Source organism: Natator depressus, chromosome 2 (genome assembly GCF_965152275.1).
Source record: "Natator depressus isolate rNatDep1 chromosome 2, rNatDep2.hap1, whole genome shotgun sequence".
Taxonomy (NCBI): domain Eukaryota; kingdom Metazoa; phylum Chordata; order Testudines; family Cheloniidae; genus Natator; species Natator depressus.
In genome coordinates this window covers 155,711,774-155,735,158 of record NC_134235.1, presented here as the reverse complement: position 1 = coordinate 155,735,158, position 23,385 = coordinate 155,711,774, and the positions used below count along the sequence as shown (strand labels likewise).

At 39.7% G+C, this 23,385-nt stretch overlaps 1 protein-coding gene across 1 annotated transcript in view; it reads right to left on the bottom strand.

Annotated features, from left to right (window-relative positions):
* PTPN3 (protein tyrosine phosphatase non-receptor type 3) overlaps window positions 1-23,385 on the bottom strand; it is a 192,350-nt gene that overhangs the window by 88,229 nt on the left and 80,736 nt on the right. The gene's annotated exons all lie outside the window — the stretch shown is intronic.

Genomic DNA, 23,385 nt, shown 5'->3' with positions numbered 1-23,385 from the left:
GTGAAGCAGATGCACAGTACCAAGTGAGTTAATTTTGATCCCTTCTCCCAAGTGCACCATGTAACAAAATAAAGGACACCTATCTCATGTAAGAGTACGCCATCAAAGAAAAATGAGTACTTACCGGAGCTCCCCTCTCCTGTGTCAGGAACGCCAGAGCTGGATGGCTGGGACTGCCTAGACCACTCCAGAGTCAAAAAGAGGTCCTGGCTTGCCATGCCACCGGATGACCCTGTTTCCTGTCCCACGTCCTCCTCCAACTTGACCTCCTCATCCACCACTTTGTCCTTGGGGTAGACTCTGCTGGCCACTGCCTCCAGTCCCCCCCGCAAGTATCCATGAGGCTGTTGGCAGTGGAGGTGGGGTCGCCGCAGAGGATGGTGTGCAGCTCCTTGTAGAAGTGGCATATTTTCAGACCCACACCAGAGTGATGGTTGGCCTCCCTTGCCTTCTGGTACGCCTTCCTCAGCTCCTTCATATTAGCATGGCACTGCTACATGCCCCTTTTGTGCCCCTTCTCATTCATGTCACAAGCAATCTGCTCGTAGGTGTCAAAGCTCCTACGGCTCGATTGGAGCTGTGACTGTACAGCCTCCTCTCCCCAAAGACCCAACAGATCCAGCAACTCTGGTGTACTCCACATGGGAGCCCATTTGCTGCAGAAAGTTGGCATGATCAGCTGGGAGTATGCAATGTGAGCTGTCCACGCTGAGCAAACAGGTAGTGGAACTTCAAAAATTCTTGGGGCTTAAAAGTGAGAGGGGCACATGGCTGTATACTTGGCTGCAGGGCAGCAGAGTAGAAACCAGAGTGGTCATGATGGGCATTATGGGACACCTCCTGAAGGCCATTTAGGGTAACATAAGCAAGCACAGGGTCTACACTGAATCTGCGTTGCTCTAACTTTGTTGCAAAAAAGTTCTATGCCCCTTGTCGAGGTGGTTTTATTATGTCGGAGTAGCAGGAGAGTTAAATCAGTGGGAGGAGCATTGTTGTGTGCACACCTCCACTGTTTTGTCAACGAAACCTGACTTGTGTTGACATAACTGTGTAGTGTAGACAAGACCTTAGTCTACAAGCTCATCTATCAGTGTCACAGTACTAACCTGTGTTTTTATCTTTCCCACCCTCTGGCTGCTCTGAATTCACACATTTTAACCTACACTATTGTTTTAATCTTTTCTCTTGTGTTTCATATAATTCAAACCCCTTTCTTAAAGAACCTGACTAAGAAGGTTTGCAGTCTTTCACTGCTTCCTAAAACCTGTGAATCCAAACAAAAACACAACTGCCTAAATCCCTTGTTTATAACTGGACAATAAAAACTATTTCCTTCAGGCTTACTTTAATTATTTGCACAATTTATAAAAATGCACCCAACACTCAGTCTCCGGGTTAAAAAAAAATGCATATTAGCCAGCGTCAACTAAAATTTACTTATTCAAAACACAATAATATATTACACCCATTATTCTCAGCAGGCATTAACCTGAGAAAATATATATCCTATAAACACTATGCCCCAAAAGAAAATAAACAGACACTCTGTCAGACAAAAGGAGAATGTATTTTGCAGTATGAATATCACCTATGGGCAAATACTTTTCACAGAACTACTCTACATCTGATGTCTCAGTCCTTGTCCTCAAAGGAAGCACGCACTACACCTTCAAAAGACAAGCCTGGGAACTTAAATTCATAACTTTGTTAGACACTAAAAAGCATGGCCTTAATAAAGACGCTGAATTTATGGCTTATTACAACAGTAACCCATCAACCCCCCCCACCTTTTTTGTTCTATGATTGCAGAGGCGTTAACGGGGCACTTCACTTTAAATGCTCTCTTACCACATGTGTTAACTACTTAAGCTAAACCATCTGTTTCACCTTTATTTAGCTCATGGCTACACTTGTAGATGTATAGCGCAGGGAGTTAAATCAGCCCTTGGAGACAGCAGCAGGGAAAACACTGCTGTGTGTTTACACTGTCAGCTGCAAGTGCAGTGGCATGGCCACATTAGCAGCTTTTGCAATGCCACAGAGAGCAATGCATTGTGGTAGCTATCCCAGTGTGCAAGTGGCTGCAGCGTGCTTTTCAAATGGGGGTGGAGTGGAGTGTGTTGTGTGTACGTGGGGGGAGAGACAGGGTGTCAGCATGTTGTCTTGTAAGTTCAGACAGCAGCAGGGGGAAACCCCAAGATCAGCTCCCCACCCCACCCCACACACACGCCTGACTCGGCAGCAGCAGCATTCCACAGTAATGGTTTGGCTTTGTCCTGGAGCAGATAAGCATGCCGGCTGTCAGAAACGGGGCTTTGAAAGGGGATATCTGCATGCCTGCAGCTGAGTTCAAAACAATGACATGAGTGGCCACTTGACTTCAAGGGATTATGGGACGTTTCCGGAGGCCAATCACAGCGCAATAATGCAACATGTCATCCACACTGACACCCAGGCGTTTCAGCCAGAGCGCAACAAGCTCTATGCTTCTCGTGGAGGTGGATTACCAGGAGCGCTCCAGCTGCAGAGTTCAGGCGCTCTCAGTTCCTTGCCAGTGTGGACACCTCAGGAGTTAGGGCGCCCGAGGCTGATTTAATGCGCTCTAACTTGCAAGTGTAGCCAAGGCCTAAGTTGTAACACTGAGTACCTTTTCCAGACCTGAAGAACAGCTCTGGGAAGGCCTGTCTCTTTCACCAACAGAAGTTGGTCCAATAAAAGATATTACCTCATCCACCTTGTATCTATGATATCCTGGGCCAACATGGCTACAACAATACTACTTTCTATGGCGTTATACCAGAATATATTAATTAGTAAAACTTACAAAAGTTTGCATTAATATAATAGGATTGTAAGATCTCTGGAATGGGGATCATCTTTACCTTGTTTTCTGCACAGTGCCAAGCAAATCATCAGCAACAGAATACTGAATAGTAGTTGGAGACTTGTCAAATTTTTGAATGCAGTGATGAGCAAGAGATATAAGTGGTTAATATCAGTAACAATGGAACTTGCACAAGCTATTCAAAATATGCCCATACTTTAAGAGCACTGACTATAAAGTACAACTACTGCCAATTACATTTTTCCAATAAACTCTTACGGATAAAGTAGGAAGTCGGAGTATTTTTTGAAAATACTCAGGACAAGTTAATTTTAAAAGACCAAAAATTTACTGCTGTCTTGTGAAGAGAATTGTGCCTTAAGTTTCTGACTTTTACAGAAGAAAAACTCTAGGTGTCATACATACTTTGTAAAGCACTTTGGGATATTTCCAGATGAATACATTATCTACAAGTAAAGGCTAGCGCTCACACGCTAACACTGACTGCATTAGAAAAAAATTGTATAATTTTTGCATAAGTTAAGCTTCACAACTGAAACATCATTTATCCTGCAAGTTACAAACATCACTGAACCGTTTGTTTTGGGTGTGAACAACAATTATTTTGCTAACAAGACAGACAAGAAAATGTTGTACATTTTCATGTGTACATAAATATAAAAAATGAAATGTTATAACATATCTAAATGTATAATATTTTATATTACATACTAATATATATGGTGGAGTAACAAATAGCTATAGTTAAGAATTAAGCCACATAAGCCTATTAGAAACACAAATGCCAATGCTTACTACCAACCTCTTTGAAAAGAAAATCACAGGAAGGCTGGGGAAATGTCCAACCTCATGTCAGGAAGAAAGGAGTATTAAGAACTATGCCATTTTCTTCTATTTGTACAAGGCCAAAGAAAGTCCCTGTGCTGACTCCTGTCTGTCAGGAGAGGTGGAAAAATGGTATGCGCAAAGGTGTTTTCTTTAAAATGGCAGGATGTAGTGTTTTGTGTTTTTTTCCCTTTTTCTTCCCCTCCTGTCTTACCTGGTAGCCTGGGCTACACTTTACAAAGCCATTTCCACATGTATACAGAGTAATTTGAAATGTACTTTTAGATACTGGTATTTTTGTGTGTATTAGGGTTACTGACTTCAGGCATGGATGGGGAAATATGAATGGGCAGGGGTACAGGAAGGAAAAGTGGTGGGACGGCAGGGAATATGGAACTTGATGACAGAGCTGTGCTACCTAGTCTTGGAATGGGTACTCAGGAGGAAGCAGGTAGAGGGGGGTAACATGGACAGGGCACATACAGGGATGAATGGGAAGAAGAGGGGAGCCATGAACAAAGATGAAAATGCAAGGAACTGAAGAAGTAACTGTGGATGGCTGGGGAACTGGGGATGTAAAAGGAAAGAGCCTTATCCATGTTAAACTATAAACCTCTTAAAATAATTTCAATATTTTGTAAAGAAAGTAATATTGCTTTGGGGACTTTGCTGGACACAACCAAAATAAATTTTCCACAATAATGCTTTAATGGTTTTGTTCATGAATTAAGTGATATTTTAATTAAATTAGTTATGTGCTGAACAGTTCACTAAAATACTTCCCTTCTCCCAGCCAGCTGCATCTTCATCCAAAGCTTACTGTATATAGCTAACACTACAGATAGTCCATGTTAAGGGAAGTTGAAAAAAACTGGCAAACTCACTGGAAGGTCAGGAAATGTGTGTGTATATATATATATATATATATATATATATATATATATATATATATATATATATATATAAATAAAATGATATATTACTTCCAGATAATACATCACACTTGCATAAGGAGCACATGCACTTCCAGAAATTCATAACATACCTCCAGCAAAACTTCCTTTATACATACTAATTTATCCTTCAGATTTCCTTCCTCTCTCCCCCTTTAGTGCTGCAAGTATTCTCCGCTGAATCACCAGCAAAGGCAGGATAATTTTAGAAAACATATTAGAGAAGTTTATGGCTTTACAAGGATGTTTACACTAAAAGGAAAAGATCTTGTAAAGGATAATGGTATATTTATGTTTCCAGACAATCTGTAGCCTCAGAACCCGATAGCTAAAGTTTTGTAACATTTAGCATTATGAACATTACTATACTAGTATTAGTGCCCTGGTTACACAATATTTTTCTTTAAAATAAAATTTTTTTTTCATTATTATAGAATGTTTATTACACTAGCCTCTGGCTTTATTTCAGTATGTAGTTGACAGCTGTTTATATAAGATAAAACTTTATTTAGGCTGAAGAGAAAATATTTTCATGCTCTGACATGTAATACAAGCTAAGATGGTCTAGAATTTTACTCCATGCAAAACATCCCAAGGAAGCTGAATTTCAATATTAAACTGACCTTATTTATACAACAAATAATCCTCCTTTATAGAGTATGACATTAAAAGCAGATGTATTCCATCACTGCCATAGTCTAAAAACAACTTTAATGACCACATTATTTCAACAAATTATATATGGCTCCAAGTTATTATTCACTTTATTATTCATCTTAAAGGTATGTCTGCACCACAGTCAGAGGTGTGACTGCAACACACATGGCTTGCTGTGTTGTTGTATCCGTGTTGGTCTCAGGATTTTAGAGAGATAAGGTGGGTGAGGTAGTATCTTTTATTGGGCCAACAGAAGATATTACCTGACCCCACCTTACCTCTGCACCACACATAGACATATGCAACACTTTGATCCAGCTAACTCAAATAGCAATAGCCATGAAGCCACAGCAGCATGGGCTAGCTGCTCAAGTACATACCCAGGGTCCCAGCTAAGGCTGGACAGCCCATGTTGCCACCCCTACTGCCTCGGCTTCACTGCTGTGGTTATTCAAGTGAACTAGATTAAAGCATAGCATAACTCAGATATGTCTTCAAGTACTGCAGTCACGCCTCTGACTGCAGTGCACACAGACCCTCGTAAACCGTCAATTGCTATGAGTTTTTCTGTACCACCCTAGGTCATATTCAGTAAAATCTATTAATATTTTTTAAAAAGAATCTTAAAATATATGAATACAAGCAAATTATGTCATTTTCTCTCTCAATTTTGCAAATCCAGGTTCATATTACAATAAAACAATGTAAAACTTTAGAGCCTACAAGTCTACTCAGTCCTACTTCTTGTTCAGCCAATCGCTCAAACAAACAAGTTTGTTTACATTTGCAGGAGATAATGCTGCCTGCTTCTTGTTTACATCACCTGAAAGTGACAACAGGTGTTTGCATGGCACTGTTGCGGCTGGTGTCGCAAGATGTTTACATGCCAGATGTGCTAAAGATTCATATGTCCCTTCATGCTTCAACCACCCTTCCAGAGGAAATGCATCCATGCTGCTGATGGGTTCTGCTTGATAATGATCCAAAGCAGTGCAGACCAACGCATGTTCATTTTCATCATCTGAGTCAGATGTTACCTGAAGAAGGTTGATTTTCTGTTTTGGTGGTTCAGTTTTGTAGTTTCCACATTGGAGTGTTGCTCTTTTAAGACTTTTGGAAGCATGCTCCACACCTCATCCTTCTCAGATTCTGGAAGGCACTACAGATTCTTAAACCTTGGGTCGAGCACTATAGCTATCTTTAGAAACCTCACATTGGTACCTTTGCGTTTTGTCAAATCTGCTACGTAAGTGTTCTTAAAACAAACAACATATGGTGGGTCATCATCCAAGATTGCTATAACACGAAATATATGGCAGAATGCAGGTAAAACAGATGGGGAGACATACAATTTTCCCCCAAGGAGTTCAATCACAAATTTAATTAACGCATTTTTTTTTTTTTTTTTTTACCGAACGTCATCAGCATGGAAGCATGTCCTCTGGAACGGTGGCTGAAGCATGAAGGGGCATGCGAATGTTTAGCATATCTGGCACGTAAATACCTTGGAATACCGGCTACACAAGTGCCATGCAAACACCTGTTCTCACTTTCCGGTGACGTTGTAAATGAGAAACAGGCAGCATTATGTCCCGTAAATGTAAACAAACTTGTTTGTCTTAGCGATTGGCTGAACAAGAAGTAGGACTGAGTGGACTTGTAGGCTCTAAAGATTTACATTGTTTTGTTTTTTGAGTGTAGTTATGTAACAAAAAAAATCTACACTTTAATTAGGAATGTCTTCATTTTGTTTTACAAGGGTGTGGTGTGTGTGTTTGTTTTTCCAAACAAGCACTGATATAGTCAAATTTCACTTTGAGTTATTTCTCAACATACTACCAAATATAATAAACTTGGTTAAATTTAAATATTCTCAATCATAATTTCCCTCCCCATTTAGAATTACTTAATAAGCCCATTAACCATCATTGAGAAAAATATGGATTAAAAATAATGTCTTGACTAAACAGATGGAAGTTTGGAAACTATTCTAACTATACCTAGTTTACAAAAACATCACGATGAACAACAGCTACACAATTTAAGTATGACCTCTGGTTTTACACTCATTTCTAAACAAAACCTTTAAATATGTTAAATTTTGAATTTAACATACTAAATATAATTAAACTCTGCATTTAATATGAAGCTAAATAATATTTTAATTAAGAATCTTTGCAGTTTAAAGGAAAAAATTATGTTCAGAGTTTATGTATTTAAAAATCCAAAGCATGCTCAAATATTTACCCAAAGGAATAGAATGAATCTTTCAGCCAATAACATCTCTAAGAGAGGTTTTCTTTTAAAGGAAATCTGTTATAAAAATTATTTACCAATATTACAGTCATTGAACTATAATTAACAAAACTAAAACTTTATGGGCATATAACTAATGTTTAAAAACAAAATGGCAGAATTTGGTCTGGAATGTTCCATTTAAAGAAGCAGTAATAAGAAAGTATTGCTTTGAGTAAAGCTTGAACTCCCTTAGCTTTTAAGAGAGTGTATTTTCGCTGTCCCTGCAGAAGGAGATCACTAAGGGCCTTGCTCTGCAGATGCCACTGAACCTGAAGTAGTCACATTGAAATCACATGCACGCCTCCTGATAGTAAGCACAATGCCTCTGAATGTTTGCAGATATGGCCTTAAATCAGAGGTGAGTGGCAAGGAGATGGGAGATCTGAAAGGACTTTTGGATATTGTAGACCTTCAATTAGGATAAAGACATCATAATATTATTTTGCAATTTTGAAAAGTTTAAGATACTAAAGTACAATTAACTGTTTAAGTGTGCAGCTCAAAAATAAAAAGTAATAAAAATAAAGAGTAAATATAAAAAAGAGCTTAAAGGACTATCAAGATGCGTATAGCCTTTACTGAATAAATATGAAATACTGTATTGCTATTGTAACCTTTGCTGTCCTTTCCCCCTTGTCTGCTTTTGTTCATTATTTGCTCGTTATGCGTCCATCATTAGGCACCAATCCCTCCAGGTTCTCTGAGCAAGCTGATGCTTGCATCTGTTTAGAGCCCCACTGACTTTAGCTTTTTGGATCAGGGCCCTAAATTCTTTGGGACAGGGCCAGTCTTTATTTGTTTTTGTGAAATATCTAGCACATTTTGCACTTGAAAATAATTAAAATATTACCAATAAAAAACTTCCCATCCCCCAGAGAGGCTGCAGTTTTTACTGCTTATCATGTTAGATGATGGGGAAACCTCATATTCTATTAAATACCTGACACCATGTGAGAGCTGTTAAAATCTGACCAGAAAATAGGAACTGCATTAGTGTTATTTTAAATTCATGAATAGTCATTGCAGGAGGCTGTGTCCATTACTTTATAATGGGTGCACTGAGAAAAACTACACTTTAATTGCTATTGTTAGTTAAAAGAAAGCTAAAAAAGGATAGAGTCAGCCTTAACTATGAATTTCTCTGATTTCGTAAGTCTGTGTTATACTTTACCTTAAAGGATTCATATTTACAATATAATTTAATAAAAATGGTCACACTTCCCTGGTAAAGTTTGCTCTGTGGGACACTCAACCAGGTGCTGCATGTGTGTCCCACCACCCTTGGCCTGCGTGCTCTTTAGCTTTCTGTGCTCTGGGCAGGCTACAGCACGGTCTTTTGCCTTGGCCTCTCTGGCATACTTCCTAGGTACAGGCTCCCTGTCTCTTACTGCTTTACAGAAACGAGATCTTGTGGGCCCACCTGCATCAACACCCCAGGACTGATGCTGACCCCCCTCAGCTTCCCCAGTACCCTATGCATACCCTTTCCCAGAGCTCCAAACTTATGGGTGCTCTGGATTTACAGCTGATCTCGTCAGACATCCCAAAGGGTGAAAGCAAACAGACACGCAAACTTCACGAGGGTTCCTAAAAGCTAATCACTCTTTACCTTTAGTTAGTACAAGAAATATACAGATCATAAAGACCATGAAAAATGCATTCATTTTAGTAACACTGACCTATAGTCATTTATATCATTCATTTATACTTCATTTATATCATTCAATTCTCTGCAGAAAGCAGCAATAACTCACTTCAGCTATACACTGTTCACTTTTGAAACGGACGGAAAAGAGGGCCAGGAATTCCACAACACAGCATGATCAAGAAGTTATGCCCATACACAGGAACCAGGATGTAGACTGTGTCCCATTTTGACAGAAATTAGTAAAAAAAAGGTATGAGAATTTGCCTGTAAGCAGATTTTTGCTCCCATTTCCCAGGTGCACCAAAACTAAATTAAAAAAACAATTAAAAGTCAACCTGCATAAAATTTAAAGTCTCTAAAAACAAGAATGTTATGCTGCGGATATATAGCTTCAGTAAACGACTGAATCAAATATGTTACTTACAAATAATAATGCTACTTACAAATAATAATTCTCTGCTTCACAATATCCCTTGCGGGTGGGATGCAGTAGAGCATTCAGTAGTTTTTTCAAGCACATGGGACTAAACATTGTTAACAAACGTGGCTACTACAATTATGGTTATATATATGAAATTTTTAAAGCCAATTCAATGTATACTTGATTAAGAAACATGATGCTTTTGTGGCCATGTCAAGAGCAGTTCTCAGCTACAAGTTAAATATCAGAGGGCATTTAGACCCATTTATCATGTAATCATTACATAATTCTTTGTATTGCTGTTAGAGACTGCGCAAAAAATCAAAATATTTATTTAAAAAGCACAGTATAAAATACACAAGCTTTCATATTAAGTGGTGTTTTGAGACAGACATTCTCAAAGGACACTAACTTGTTTCACCCCACAAGAGCATGTCAGTTACAATACCTTAAAATTGCTAAAATTCAAGTGGGGAAATGTCATCCAAAGATTAGTGGTGCATTGCTAAGAACCTAAATACATCACTTACTACCATTTTGGTATATAACGAACAACAGTGAAACTTCCTATGGCTATTCTGTAGCTACAGCTATAGCTGTAATGACCTCTACATCCTTATTGACAGATCACACTAATGAACTGTTACAATTAAACAGGAAGCCATGTTGGCTTCTGTTATTAACTCAGGAAAAAACGATTGCTAAATGGGGAACAGAAGCAGGAAAGACGGACATATTTGTAAGACCACTTTAGGATCTTAAACAATACACTTTATAAAAAAAATAACTAGGACAACAATAGCAAATCTTCCTTTAAAAAAAATCATTGTATTGCAAACTGAAGGCATTTCACCACATTTTACAACCTATGGAAGTTAGGAAGATATGGTGTAATTACTTTTCTGAATTTTATTAAAGGAACTTCATTGCCTAAAGCAATATGCAGATCTATGGTACAGTATTAACAAAACCCAATACACTTACAATAAAGAACAGCAGTTAAGTAACCATAACACTAATAGCCAGAATCCAAACTAACAGCTGAAGTATTATGCCAAAAAGAGAGAACTTGTTTGACAACGCCTCAGGAAAGAAGAGTAAGAGGACAGCTGCTGCAAAAAAAAATAAAGCATATCTATAATGTCCTGCCCCACCTTCTCACATGATCAAGGCCTTGAATGAGGTTATAACATTTATAGCAGTGGATATAAAATACCAGTTAACAGACTGATTGAAACTTGGGCAAATTATCTGTAACCTTAAAACTAATACATATTATCCTTTAAGTTCAAGAGCCTGATCTGAAGATGATGGGCTAGCCTAGTAAAGGAATTTTCTTTATTTTGTGTTAGAGGACTGACCTTTCATAGCCAGCCCATATTATGGCAGGGGGCCAGAGTCACACCCCTGGATGGGGCATGGCATTCTGTGGCCAATGATGGCCCTCATTTGTTAGGAAGATAGCCATTGGTTAACTCCTAGATCTTTTTTACATAAGAAATATAAAAACGGCCATACTGGGTCGGACCAATGGTCCATCTAGCCCAGTGTCCTGTCTTCTGACAGTGGCCAGTGTCAGGTACTTTGGAGGGAATGAACAGAACAGGTAATTGAGTGATCCATCCCGACGTCCACTCCAGCTTCTGGTAAACAGAGGCTACGGACACTCAGAGCATGGGGTTGCATCCCTGACATCCTGGCTAATAGCCATTAATGGACCTATCCTCCATGAACGTATCTAGCTCTTTTTTGTACCTTGTTATAGTTTAGGCCTTCACAACATCTCCTAGAAATGAGCTCTGCAGGTTGACGGCATTGTGTGAAGAAGTACTTCCTTTTTGTCTGTTTTACACCTGCTGCCTATTAAACCAGCTGCTTATTTTTTAAGCACTGGGTTTGGCTAACCAACAGATTTCCACCCATAAAGTAACAGCAGCTGGTGGAGGCAGCTCTTTTTTGATCTACTCTCCCGTGCTGCAAATCTCTGCTTGCTTCTTCCCCTCTAGGGAAAGGATGACACTGATGACACAATTGTCATTTTGTACATAGTGGGTTGTTTGTTGCGTGTCAGGTTTCAGAGAGGTACAAGTACCTTTGGACTTCAAAGGAATTATGCCGGTGGTAAGGCACAGGTGCCTTTAGACTCTGAAGCAATGGCCTGGGCACAAGGTATAACTGGTATGTCTTCAGTTTTTCACATGATTACAACCTGGGACACTGGTCCTGGCTATATAAGTGAGATTTTCCATCAAATGGAGATACCATTAATGATGTGTGTGTGTATGTAGTGGGAGGAGAAGGTTGGTGCTCCCAAACCCACAAAGATTAGGAACTGAGGTACCGCCACCTTTACGGCGAATATTGCATTGGTCTGGCTTCACATGGAGACTTGGACAGATATATGAGGCTAGGTGACTGCCTCACTGCCTGGGTGTGGCCTCAGTCAAGTCTGGGAATAAGACAGGCCTAACAGGCCCAGGAAATATTACGTTTCTCTGAATTTAAGCATCAAAAAATGGGAAGACAGCTGTGGCATTACATCCTTTTTCACAGTGCTAGCTGGACAGTTTGCTTTTAGGGGCTCTCTTAAGGGTCAATAAAGTGGCAACCACATGGCTAAAAGGTAATTTTTGTCACCATCCTTAGTTGTCCATGTCATTCACAGTTCCCAGATGAAAATCCCAAAGGTGAAATCCTGTCCCCAGGCAAGTCACTAAGACGGGGTGGGCAAACTTTTTGGCCCGAGGGCCACATCAGGATGCGAAACTGTATGGAGGGCCAGGTAGGGAAGGCTGTGCCTCCCCAAATAGCCTGGCCCTCACCCCCATCTGTCCCCTCCCACTTCCTGCCCCCCTCAGAACCCCCCGACCCATCCAACCCCCCCCCCGCTCCTTGTCCCCTAACCGCCCCCTCCCGAGACTCCCGCCCCAAACCGCACCTTTGGGACCGCACCCCCTATCTAGCCCCCCCGCTCCCTGTCCCCTTACTTCCCCCCCCAGAACCTCTGCCCTATCCAACGCCCCGTTCCCCATCCCAACTGCCCCCCCGAACCTCTGCCCCATCCAACCGCCCCCTGTCCCGACTACCGCCCAACCTCCACCCCATCCAACCGCCCCCTGCTCCCTGACTGCCCCCCACAACCTCCACCCGCTCCCTGACTGCCCGCCAGAACCCCCTGCCCCTTATCCAACCCCCCGGCCCAGGGCCCCTTACCATGCCAATCAGAGCAGCATGTCTGGCCACCGCTCCGCCAGACACACTGACCTACATGAGTGTGCAGCCCCGCCGCCCAGAGTGCTGCCTGCCCAGCAGCGTGGCTGCAGGGGAGGGGCTGGGGACGAGCCTCCCAGGCCAGGAGCTCAGGGGCTGAGCAGGATGGTCCCGCAGGCTGCAGTTTGCACACCTCTGCACTAAGAGTTTGCCGTTGACTTCAATGAGGCCATAATTTCACCCAAAAGAGCAAGGACCAGTAAGAGGTAGTCAGAATAGTTCCAAAATAAAAGAATTTGATGAAAATTGTGTTACAGAGTATTTGGTTTTAGGAACGTTCCCAAACCTTTCATAACATTGTCTCTTATTGTGTCATCCCCACTTCCTCAACTTCACCGATACCCACTTTTAACATGATTCTACAAATATTTCTATGCTTCTCCACGATGCTCCTTAAACACTGAACATCCTCCTTGATCTAATTCTTAAGACCACTACCCTCTCTTCCTTTACATCTTTTCTCAAAAAAACAAAACAAAACAAAAACAACTCCTCAAAAACCCACCACTTCTACTGGGACACGTACAACAAACCAGTCAAGAAATGAGGGTTGTGTCAAGGTGTGGTCTGAGATAAAGTTTTTGTAATAAATAAAGTTGACTAAAAACCATCAAGTAATATACACAGCTAATCAGACTCAGACAGTCATAGAAGTGTAGGACTTGAAAGGACATCAAAAGGTCATTTACTCCAGTCCCCTGCACTCAAGACATGACTACATAACAGCTAGACCATTCTTGACTGGTGTTTGTCTAATACGTTCTCACAACCCTCCAATGACACAGATTCCACAAACACCCTAGGCAATTTGTTCCAGTGCTTAACTTCCCTGATAGTTAGGACGTTTTTCCTAATGTCCGACCTAAACCTCCCTTGCTGCAATTTAAGCCCATTGCTTCTTGTCCTATCTATGTATTCATGTGATTTTCTTATCTTTGTCTTCCACACTGTTAACCCCTAGTGCTACACATATTATTTTGAGTTTTTCAAATTAGGCTGCAAAGTACTTGGAGCAGGCACTACTGAGTCTTTCTGTGAGTGTATGGTGAACAGTGCATTAAGGTTGGGGCCACTGAAACTACCACAATACAAATAGTACAGAAGGGGTCTCAGGTTAGCGTAGTGTAAGACAGACAAATCTGCACTTGAAAGTTATATTGGCATAGCTACATCAGTCAGACCAGTGAAAAAACACACTCCTCACAGACATAGCTATGCCAACATAACCCCCAGTGTACACATAGGTATGTGGATGGAAGCTTCCGCCACATATGCTTCCGCCAATGTAGCTAATGCCATTCGGGGATGTGCTGTTCCTACACTGAGGCCTGGTCTACATTAAAAAAGTTAGGTCAACCCATCTACGTTGCTCAGAGGTGTGAAAAATCCACACCCCTAAGCAGCACAGTTAAGCCAACCCAAGTTTCAGTGTAGACAGCGCTAGGTCAACGGAAGAATTCTTCTGTCAACCTAGCTACTGCCTCTTAGAAAGATGGATTACCTATGTCGACATGAGAACCTCTCCTGTCAGTGCAGGTAGTCTCTTCGCTGGAGCATTTTAAGTGTAGACAAGACCTGACAAACCTCTTCTGGGGTGTAGGCTGTGTCTACTCTATGGAACTATGCCAATGTAGCTATGCTGGTATAGTCTTTGTAGGAAGACATATGCTAAAATGAACAGATGGTTTCTTGAAGCCTACATGCCGGTTACATGCTCTAATCTGGAAATGGCTTGTGCCCAAACAGTCGGATAACAGGATCTCAACATCTGTTCCACAGAATTTTTAAACCCATGAAAAGTAACCCCTCATTCACAAAAAATCATATTCCTGACATACATGGAAATACAAAAAAAAAAGAGAAAACATTTGTGAGAAGACGTTCTGTGAACAAGTACGGGCTATGCTTCCTACTTTTTTCCCCATAGAAAATAAGGTCACGAGTGCAGGAAATAATAAAAATCTCCCAAGAACCTCAAAGTGAGCATCTACTTAATTAAAAAGATCTTGGGAGACACTCTTTAAAGACCAACCCTCATACTAATGGTACATAGTTTTGGGACACAATTATGAATTGCTTTGTATATTAGATGCAAACACACACCTGCCACCTCTATAAAAGTTTTCTGGTAAGACTATGGGTTTTGTGTGTCCCCTACATGTTAATTGATAATTCCTTGTTCGACTAACTTCTCTTCCCATTCTCCTGCATGCTGGGGAAGGTCAGTCAATCAAAACTTTCCGACAGAAATGCTGTAGCTCAAACATAAATTATGGATTTGATGTAGAGTTGTCTGGGTCAGGTTCTTAGCCTGTATTATGCAGGAGGCTAGACTGCATGATCATAATGGTCCCTTCTAGCCTTAAAAATCTATAAAAGCTACTCAAGGTCCTGAATGACAATCTGGAACAGTAAGTGATCATTCCCTCTTCCTCCTGCTGCAGGTTGGGCGTGTCTGTGAACTGCAGAAAAGTTGGGGGTGGGGTTTGAGAATGATTAAAAAGAAGCATCTTGGGAGGGGGGAAAGAAGGAAGCGAAGAGCTAAGTGTTGGGTGGGGGGTCTTTCTCCATCCCTTTTTTGCTCTCTTTTTGCATCACTCCCCAGATCTACGCATATTAATGCAAACATATTTAAATATACATGCAAAACTATGCAAGTTTATTTAAACACATACTAATTTGCATTGTCAAGATTTTTGCTTTAAAGATATTGGCAAAGATGGTGATATGCCTTGGACAAAGCCAATTTATATCTAAATTGGGGTCTTGCTTTAACAGCATACCAATGAGAAGTTGTATAAATGGATGATTGGATGTGGAAATACACTAACATTTGCCAAATTATGTTTAGGAGCATGGGTCTAGTGCTCACATCGCCCCCGCTCTCCCCCAAATACTGTCAGCTAGATCAGCAATAACCTAATCTCCAGTTTTTTGGGCAAACGTGGTCTAATTTTAGAGTGTAAGATGATGCTGAGAAACAAAAAGCTTCTATTTTTGGGAAGGTACAATTTTTCAACATACACAAAGGCCTGTAATATTTGATAAACAAGGTCAGGCCAGCCTGATTCCCACAGTGAGAGCAAAATTCAGGAAGTTCACAGAAATGTAAGACTGGAATGGACCTCAATAGTCCAATGCACTGATGCAGGACTAAGTTCATTCTAGGCAGGCAGCACCACAACAAACACCTTCCTCTATGACTAATGACGAGCAATACTGATGGATTCTTCTGAATCCCTGCAGTCCTCCTTGGCCAGAGTCTGAGAGCTGTGACACAATACCTTGTGGAAGGAGGCGACAGAGCAGTGGGAATCTTCAGGCACCCCAGATAAAAACAAATACAAAGAGTAATCAGAAAGGAATTCCACTGTATTTCCCACCTCCCCAATAAATGACTGGTGGTAGTTTTCATTTATAGTACTGAAATGGGAAATATTGTCCTCAGAGAGTAAGCTTTCCCAGTTCATGAGACAACCTATCAGGATAGCAGATGGTCAAGATGGGTTGGTACCAGGTAGCCTGTTGGCATGACGCATGCAGCTTTTTATTAAACCAGCTTTTCCTAAGGAGATAATACTTTGGGATTCTAACGTATCCTTTCAGCAGCATAATTTATCAGTTTCTCATCTTGAAGGAATCTCGCTCCTTCTGCACACCTCCGCAGTCTGGAACTCCTGAAGAAAAGATGCACTTAACCTGAATAAACTGATTTTTTTAAAAACAAAAAAATAAATAAAAAATAACGCTTCTGAGGATTCTGGTGGCAGCTGTCTTGCCAAAAAATGACAACTTGAGAAATCAGCAGCATGGGAATTTCACTGAAGAGAATGTAAATAAATTTCAATCCTGTTTAAATACTAGTTTCATTTATTATTTTCTAGATAGTAGATTCTAATTTTTTGCATAGTCAGATTGACTGGGTGAGCCACAATAGTTAGAATTTTTCTTTTAATGTCTTAAAAATGAAGATTCAAGCCACCAAAGCTAAAATTATTACACCCTTAGTACTAATCTGTTCCCGCTCCTATTTTTCTCTATTGTTTACATTAAAAAAAAAATCTTAAGTTTCCATTACCAGAAAATCAGAGGTAATTCCATGACCAAGTATTGAGGTATTGTTCCATAATAACGTATAATTACATATTACATTACATCAGTATCTCACAGATTTCATTAATAAAAATAAATAAAAAGTTTCTAAATATTTACATGGAATTGGTTTCAAGAAAATAATTTTCTAGTATCAGGTTAGCAGAATTCCTCGGTGGTCTGAGGAAAGTGATACTACGATTGAAGAAAATATTGAAATGTGGACATGTAGATGACTCTTACTAGGGAAATATATTTTAGGGCATTCATCTTTCCTGCCTTTGTTGAGACTGTGATCAGCAGGAAATGTTATCCCTTAAAAGCGAGGAGTTAAATTCACACCATCCCAGTTCAGTATGTCTCAGACAGACGAGACGTTTTCTCTAAATGGGTTACTAATTTCAGGTCTAATTATGACAATTTAACTATAAACTAATCATTTCACTTTTAATCGGGTTAGAAGAAATATCCTGCTAATATGCTTTATTTGAGTTTCACTGTATCCATTTGAAAGGATATGAATAAGTTCAAATGCAAACTTTAAGGATGAAATAAATTAATGTTCTATTAAAAAGATGGTGGTTTTGCTCTCTTCAGACATCTATGGGACAAGAGAGGAGAAAGTATTCTAGGGGGACTGGAAGATTTCAGTGGAAGATCCTTTTTGAACAAAGTCCAAACTAGGTGAAAGTCAATTTTATTTAAAAGCTACTCATGAAAACAAAATTTACTAAACAATTTATTTGTGCTTTTGTATTCTTTAAATGTGTTCTAAAATATTGTACAAACTTCCCCAAGATCATTTGGATGAACCAGAAGCTCAGGGGAATTTGACATTTCATGAAGAATTTCCACTTACATGTGTTTATGCCTGAGGGGCTCTGGCCTGAACACATGCTAGCCTTTCTTTTCCTTGAAAAAAATCTTCATTTATAAAATCTTAACACTGGAGTAGAGCAATTTTTTTTTCTAACCCGCAAAATGGGTAACCCATATAATGTTTTACATGTGTTCTAGTCCAAGAAAGAACTGCCATCTGCAACACATCTTCTAGGCTATTTGCATTTCTCTCTCTCTCTCTAAATGTATAAAATAATGCCTCATACACCTCAGATATGATTTGCAAGCAAAAAACACTTCACTGAAATCATCAACTTTATATTTCAGAGAAAATACAGTTTTATAATAATCAAACAAATAATACTTTTGGCCTTCATCCCCAGTACTAACTCTTTTAGAAATATTTCTGATGTCTTCCATATCAAACATTTTGCACTGAGATATACTGATATGATGGTACCCACCTATTTTGAACTTCATGGAGAGAAGTGGGAAACCATATTACAGAAAATGTGGGCTATTTTGTATCTGATTTAATAAGGCATTAAGTATTTCTAAATCAAATGTATCACATTTGAGAAAAAAAGTCAACTGGAACAGATTTCCTTAAATGATTAAACACAGCATGAGAGAAAATGGATTAAGAAGAAAATAATAAGGCTTGGAACCATCGTGAGCTCATGCACTTGCAATCAAAAGTTAAATCTATAAAAATCAAATATTCATCATCAAGATCCCAAACACCCACCCTGCGGTAAAGAAGAAACTAGGCTTTGTATTTTGGCTTTATGTACCTTTGCTTCAGAGAAGCATAACTATCTTGACAGTTTACATGCTGAATGGAACTGGAGCTCAACTGCTTTGAAGATGAGGACTGAAGCTTTATCCAGGCACCCAAAACTAATTGGGAGCCACTGAAGGGATCTATGGGGCTGGTACGTTCACAACAGCCTAGGATATGGAGGAGGCAGGTAGCCACATACTGTATTAGCTGAAGCTTGCACATTGTCTTCACATTCAGCTTTAGTTACAGTGAACTACAGTAATCCACCCTGGATATAACAAGTGTGTGGCCGGGTCCTTGTCTAAGAGGAAGGGGTACATTTTTCTGGGAGGCTAGAGTTGAAAGGCACTTTCAAGACACTGATGTCACCTGATCACCCAGGTTTAGTGAGGAAACAAACAGGACTCTGAAGCTGTCCACCATTTTGAAAAATGGGGGCTTCATCCCCTCAGTGGAAGGTGGGAACAGTGCCTATCCTAGATCTTAAAAGCTTTTGCCCCTTCAAGCCATTATTACTTCGGTTTTGCCCGGGTTCAGCTTGAGCAAGCCGCTCTTTGTCCTCATAGATATTCTGACATCTTAGCAGTGGTTGCAGCAGTTGTGAATGTAGTTGAGTATCACCTGCATATTGTTGGCAGCTGTACCCAGGGCATCTCACTCTTTCCCCCACTGTAGATATTGAAGAGAAAGGAGGATAGCGTGGGAGGGTCTTTGGAGAGCAGCAGCAGTTAATCCATGACTACTCTCTGAATTCTCCTGGAGAGGAACAACTGAAGCCTCTTTTAGTACTGTGCCATCTATTCCTTCTATGTCAGAATATAGTAGGCCACAAGATACTATTAACTTTTGTCAAAATTTTTAGAGAGGTCCAGCTGTATGAGCGTGGAAATCTTGCTTGTGTCCATGGTCATAAAAAAAGGTAGCCTTTTAGTGCCACTAGAGCTACTCTGTGTGCTGTGCCTAGTCTTAACCCTAAGCGAAAGGCATCCAGGATGTCTGCTGATGTCACACATTGCTGGAGCTTGGTGGTTACTACTTTCTCAATTATTTTGCCAAGGAATGGAAAGTTTGAGATGGGATGATAGTTGGAGAGGTCATCAGATCAAATGGCTTTCTGAAGCCTGGGTGGACTACTGTGTTTTCAAAGGATTTTACCAGGTGTGTTTCTCTGAAGAAGGCATTAACGATTTCCATTAGCCGTTGGCATAGCTGTTCTTCACTGGCTCTCTCTCACGTGGAGGGGGGCATTTATACATTTCACAGGTTATGGCTCTGATATTTTTCAGTGGCTCTTGAGCTTTGGCCAGCATAATGAAGTGGATGATGTGATCTGGTCAGGAATGGAATTTTACAGAATTCAGTGGCAACAGTTCCCTTCTTAAGCAACACAGAACATAACCCAATAATATCTCTAACACATACATTTTTAGTTTAAACTGTTTTCTTTTAACAGCTAATAAAACCTTTTTACTTAGTGGCAATGAGGACACCACTTATCTTAGTAATAATAAAGCAGTGCAAGCTACTCTAGTTAATGTTGCAACATAGTTTCCATTGTAATTTTAAATTCCCCCAGCACCACCCTCTCAAAATAACTCCCGCAAGCTCCTAAACAACTGAGTCATACTGGCTTCACAAGTATAATAGCTATCTACAGACAGAGAGAGAGAGAAAAATTAAGGAATGCGTAACTGAAGTAGAAATACATTTAATGAAGGATGAAGCATATTCAAACAAACAGTTGATGGGGACTTCCCCTGCATTTGGTTCAAGTTATGACTAAACTGGCGCAAACTTCCTATTTAATTCACCGTTTACAAAAAGCAAGCAGTAGAACTTTAACTGTGTGACTGGAACACAGATTGTAAAGTTTATGTCAAAGTGAAGAGTCCAACAATGAAAAGATGTCACCATCCTGACAGCGGTTTGATAGCAATGGTCCCTTTCTTTCCACATCAACAAATGTTTCCATATTAAACACCCCACCATCATGGCTTGCACCAATTGGCACAATTTTTGACAGCCTCAGAAGAAAAGTTGAAGACTGAATGGAAACAGAGAGCCCTTTACTCCCTCATTTAGAATGATGGCTCCTCTAGATCAGGATGAGCTACACACTGGCAGGGTAATAAAAGGAAGTCAGTACTCTATCTGTTCCTTTTTAAATGGTCAAGGGAGAAATAGAAGACTGGGGATTTCAAAACTGCTACTTTGTAATCTTTAAATGATACCATCTTAACTTTATAAAAAACAGCAATGCTCAAATGGATTAGTCAGTTCCTTATGGTCTGACTGCATACTGCAAAGTGTTTTATGATTGTATATTTAAATATGAGTCAAAGGTTCCAAGGGTTTTAGCTACGTGTTGTTTAATTTTTTAGCTAAATCATAAATGAAAATAAAGACAAATTTATAATATTCCTGTAACATCAGTTAAACTGAGTATTCTTTTATCACTTTCATTGTTTAAAGTGAGGCACTCAAAGGCAGAACAGTAACTAATGGAAGTCTGCTCCGTCTGATTAATCCTGCTTTATATCTTTTAATGTTTCTTTTGCAAAAGAAATATAGTTTTTTAAATAAATAGGTGAAGAGTTCAGATTATACAATTAAAATGAGTGAGTGATGCTTGTTAAGCTAATAAGGGCTATTGGTTAGTAACTTTAAACTGGTACTTGGAAGAATCTCTCAGGAAAAATGGACCAGCTACAATCAATATACCACCCCTGTAGGTAATTTGCAGAGGGTTAAATAAAATACTTGAGGAAAATATCAGTTCAGTATCTTCGCTTTAGTTGTTAAAACAATTTGTTGGAAACACAGGCTGTCTTTTTTTTTTTTTTTTGCCAGCTGGACTTTTAATGGCCCGGTGATAGGTGCTGACCAGAACCGCCAGGCTCACTTTTCGACTGGGCGTTCCGGTCGAAATCCAAACACCTGGCAACCCTAAATCAGGGCAATTATTTTTTATATTATACGAAACCTCAAACTATATGATGAATTTCCTCCAAACCTTACAGAAACATTCTATGTTGCTTTCAGAGTAAATCTGGCAATGTTCAGAACAAAACTAAGTTCAAAGTTGTTTTTTTGTATTTCTAGATGGGGACAAAGATAGCACGAGAGGATCTTCCTCTTCTCTATGTTCAGCAGCCTCAAACTTTCCCTCATGTTGTCAGAGATTTGCTGCCTTTGTGTGTGGGGGGAAGGGGGAGAAGGTTGGGATGTCAGAGTTTAGAGGGGGTAGTCAGCTACAGTAAACTGGTTACAATCTTAACTATGGAGAAGTAGTATCCTTATGGTTACTATATTATCTACCTCAAATGTTAATAGATGGGGAAAAAAATCCATGACCATTCATTTCACAAAAGCTATCAGCCAATCTGATAAAAGATACTTGTTCTGTGTGCCAATAGCTCATTGTTTTCACCCCTATTACACATAGCTGTTCATAGCTAAGAATCTGCACTCTCAGTTGAGCTTCATGGGACCATAGTTTAAATACATCTGTAAGACAACCAGGAAATGCCTGAGATGTGTATAAACATACACACATCTGATTTTGTGAACTAATGGTGATGTTCTTACCCTGCATGTTTAACATAATCAAAACAAAATTGCTAGGATACAACCTCCATTTTGTGTTCTGGTCCATTAATCAGCAAAAGTCACATTTAAAAGAAAAATGTGGTATTCTCAGTGAAACTGGAACTCTGTTCTCAGTGTGTGAGACATACCACAAAAATAAGTTGTTCTCATAGCATTTACCAAGACAACCAGCCAGTACAAAAGAAAGCAAACAGAAAGGGAAGAGATAATACTGGAGTGGTGAGAAAGCATAACAAGTTAGTGTATCTTTACTTGAAGATATGCAATTAATATTAGCGGCATGACCACACCTGCATATTAATGTAAAAACAAAAATCAAGACACTAGATATATTGCTCAGGTTAAAATCATGATCTCATATGAAGATTTCCTGAATTACTAAATGTTCCCAGAAATTCTTTTTAAAAGAACTTAGATCTGAAAGACTGCTGAAAGGGCATAATTTGTCTGTCACTTCTTTTTACACTTTTACTGTGGGAGGACAAGGCTTCCTATTTATGATTATTTACACAAAAAAGTGACATTACATATTTTTATGTACTATGATGGTTATTGCATGCACAGCTAACATTTAACTTAATTTGCTGGTATTCAGTCCCACTTTTGTGAGTGAGGTTGGCAAGCACGCAGTGTTCTTAGTCAAATGTCATGCACTCTATGCAAGTAATATTAAATTTTGTGGTTTTTCCTATTTTACAGGTAACCATTTTTGTGACCTTACAATAAAAATTCTGCCATCTTCAAAATGGAGACAGTGTACTTAAATCCCTGGGTTTACAACTAGAACTGCATGATTTCGTTGACTTAAAGTAAATCTGTATATGATAATTACGATACGTGGTTTGAACACCTTGCATTAACACTGTTTCTCAAAGTGTAGGGTGAAGACCCAATATGGCTCAAAAGATGTATAAAATTAAGATGTGTAGGCCTTTACTATCATATTGCCAAGTTATGAGGGAGAATATTGGTGTCATTTTCCTGAATGGGGCTCAGCTTTGAAAACAGGGCACTAAGAACAGCAAAAGCACTGCATCTCCACTTTGGTTCGAGTATAAATTTTATCTGTGAACCTGTAGGGACCGGGGCATGGGCAGTAAAACCTAATAGTTAGAGTCAGGAGCAAGAACCAGAGTCAAGAGT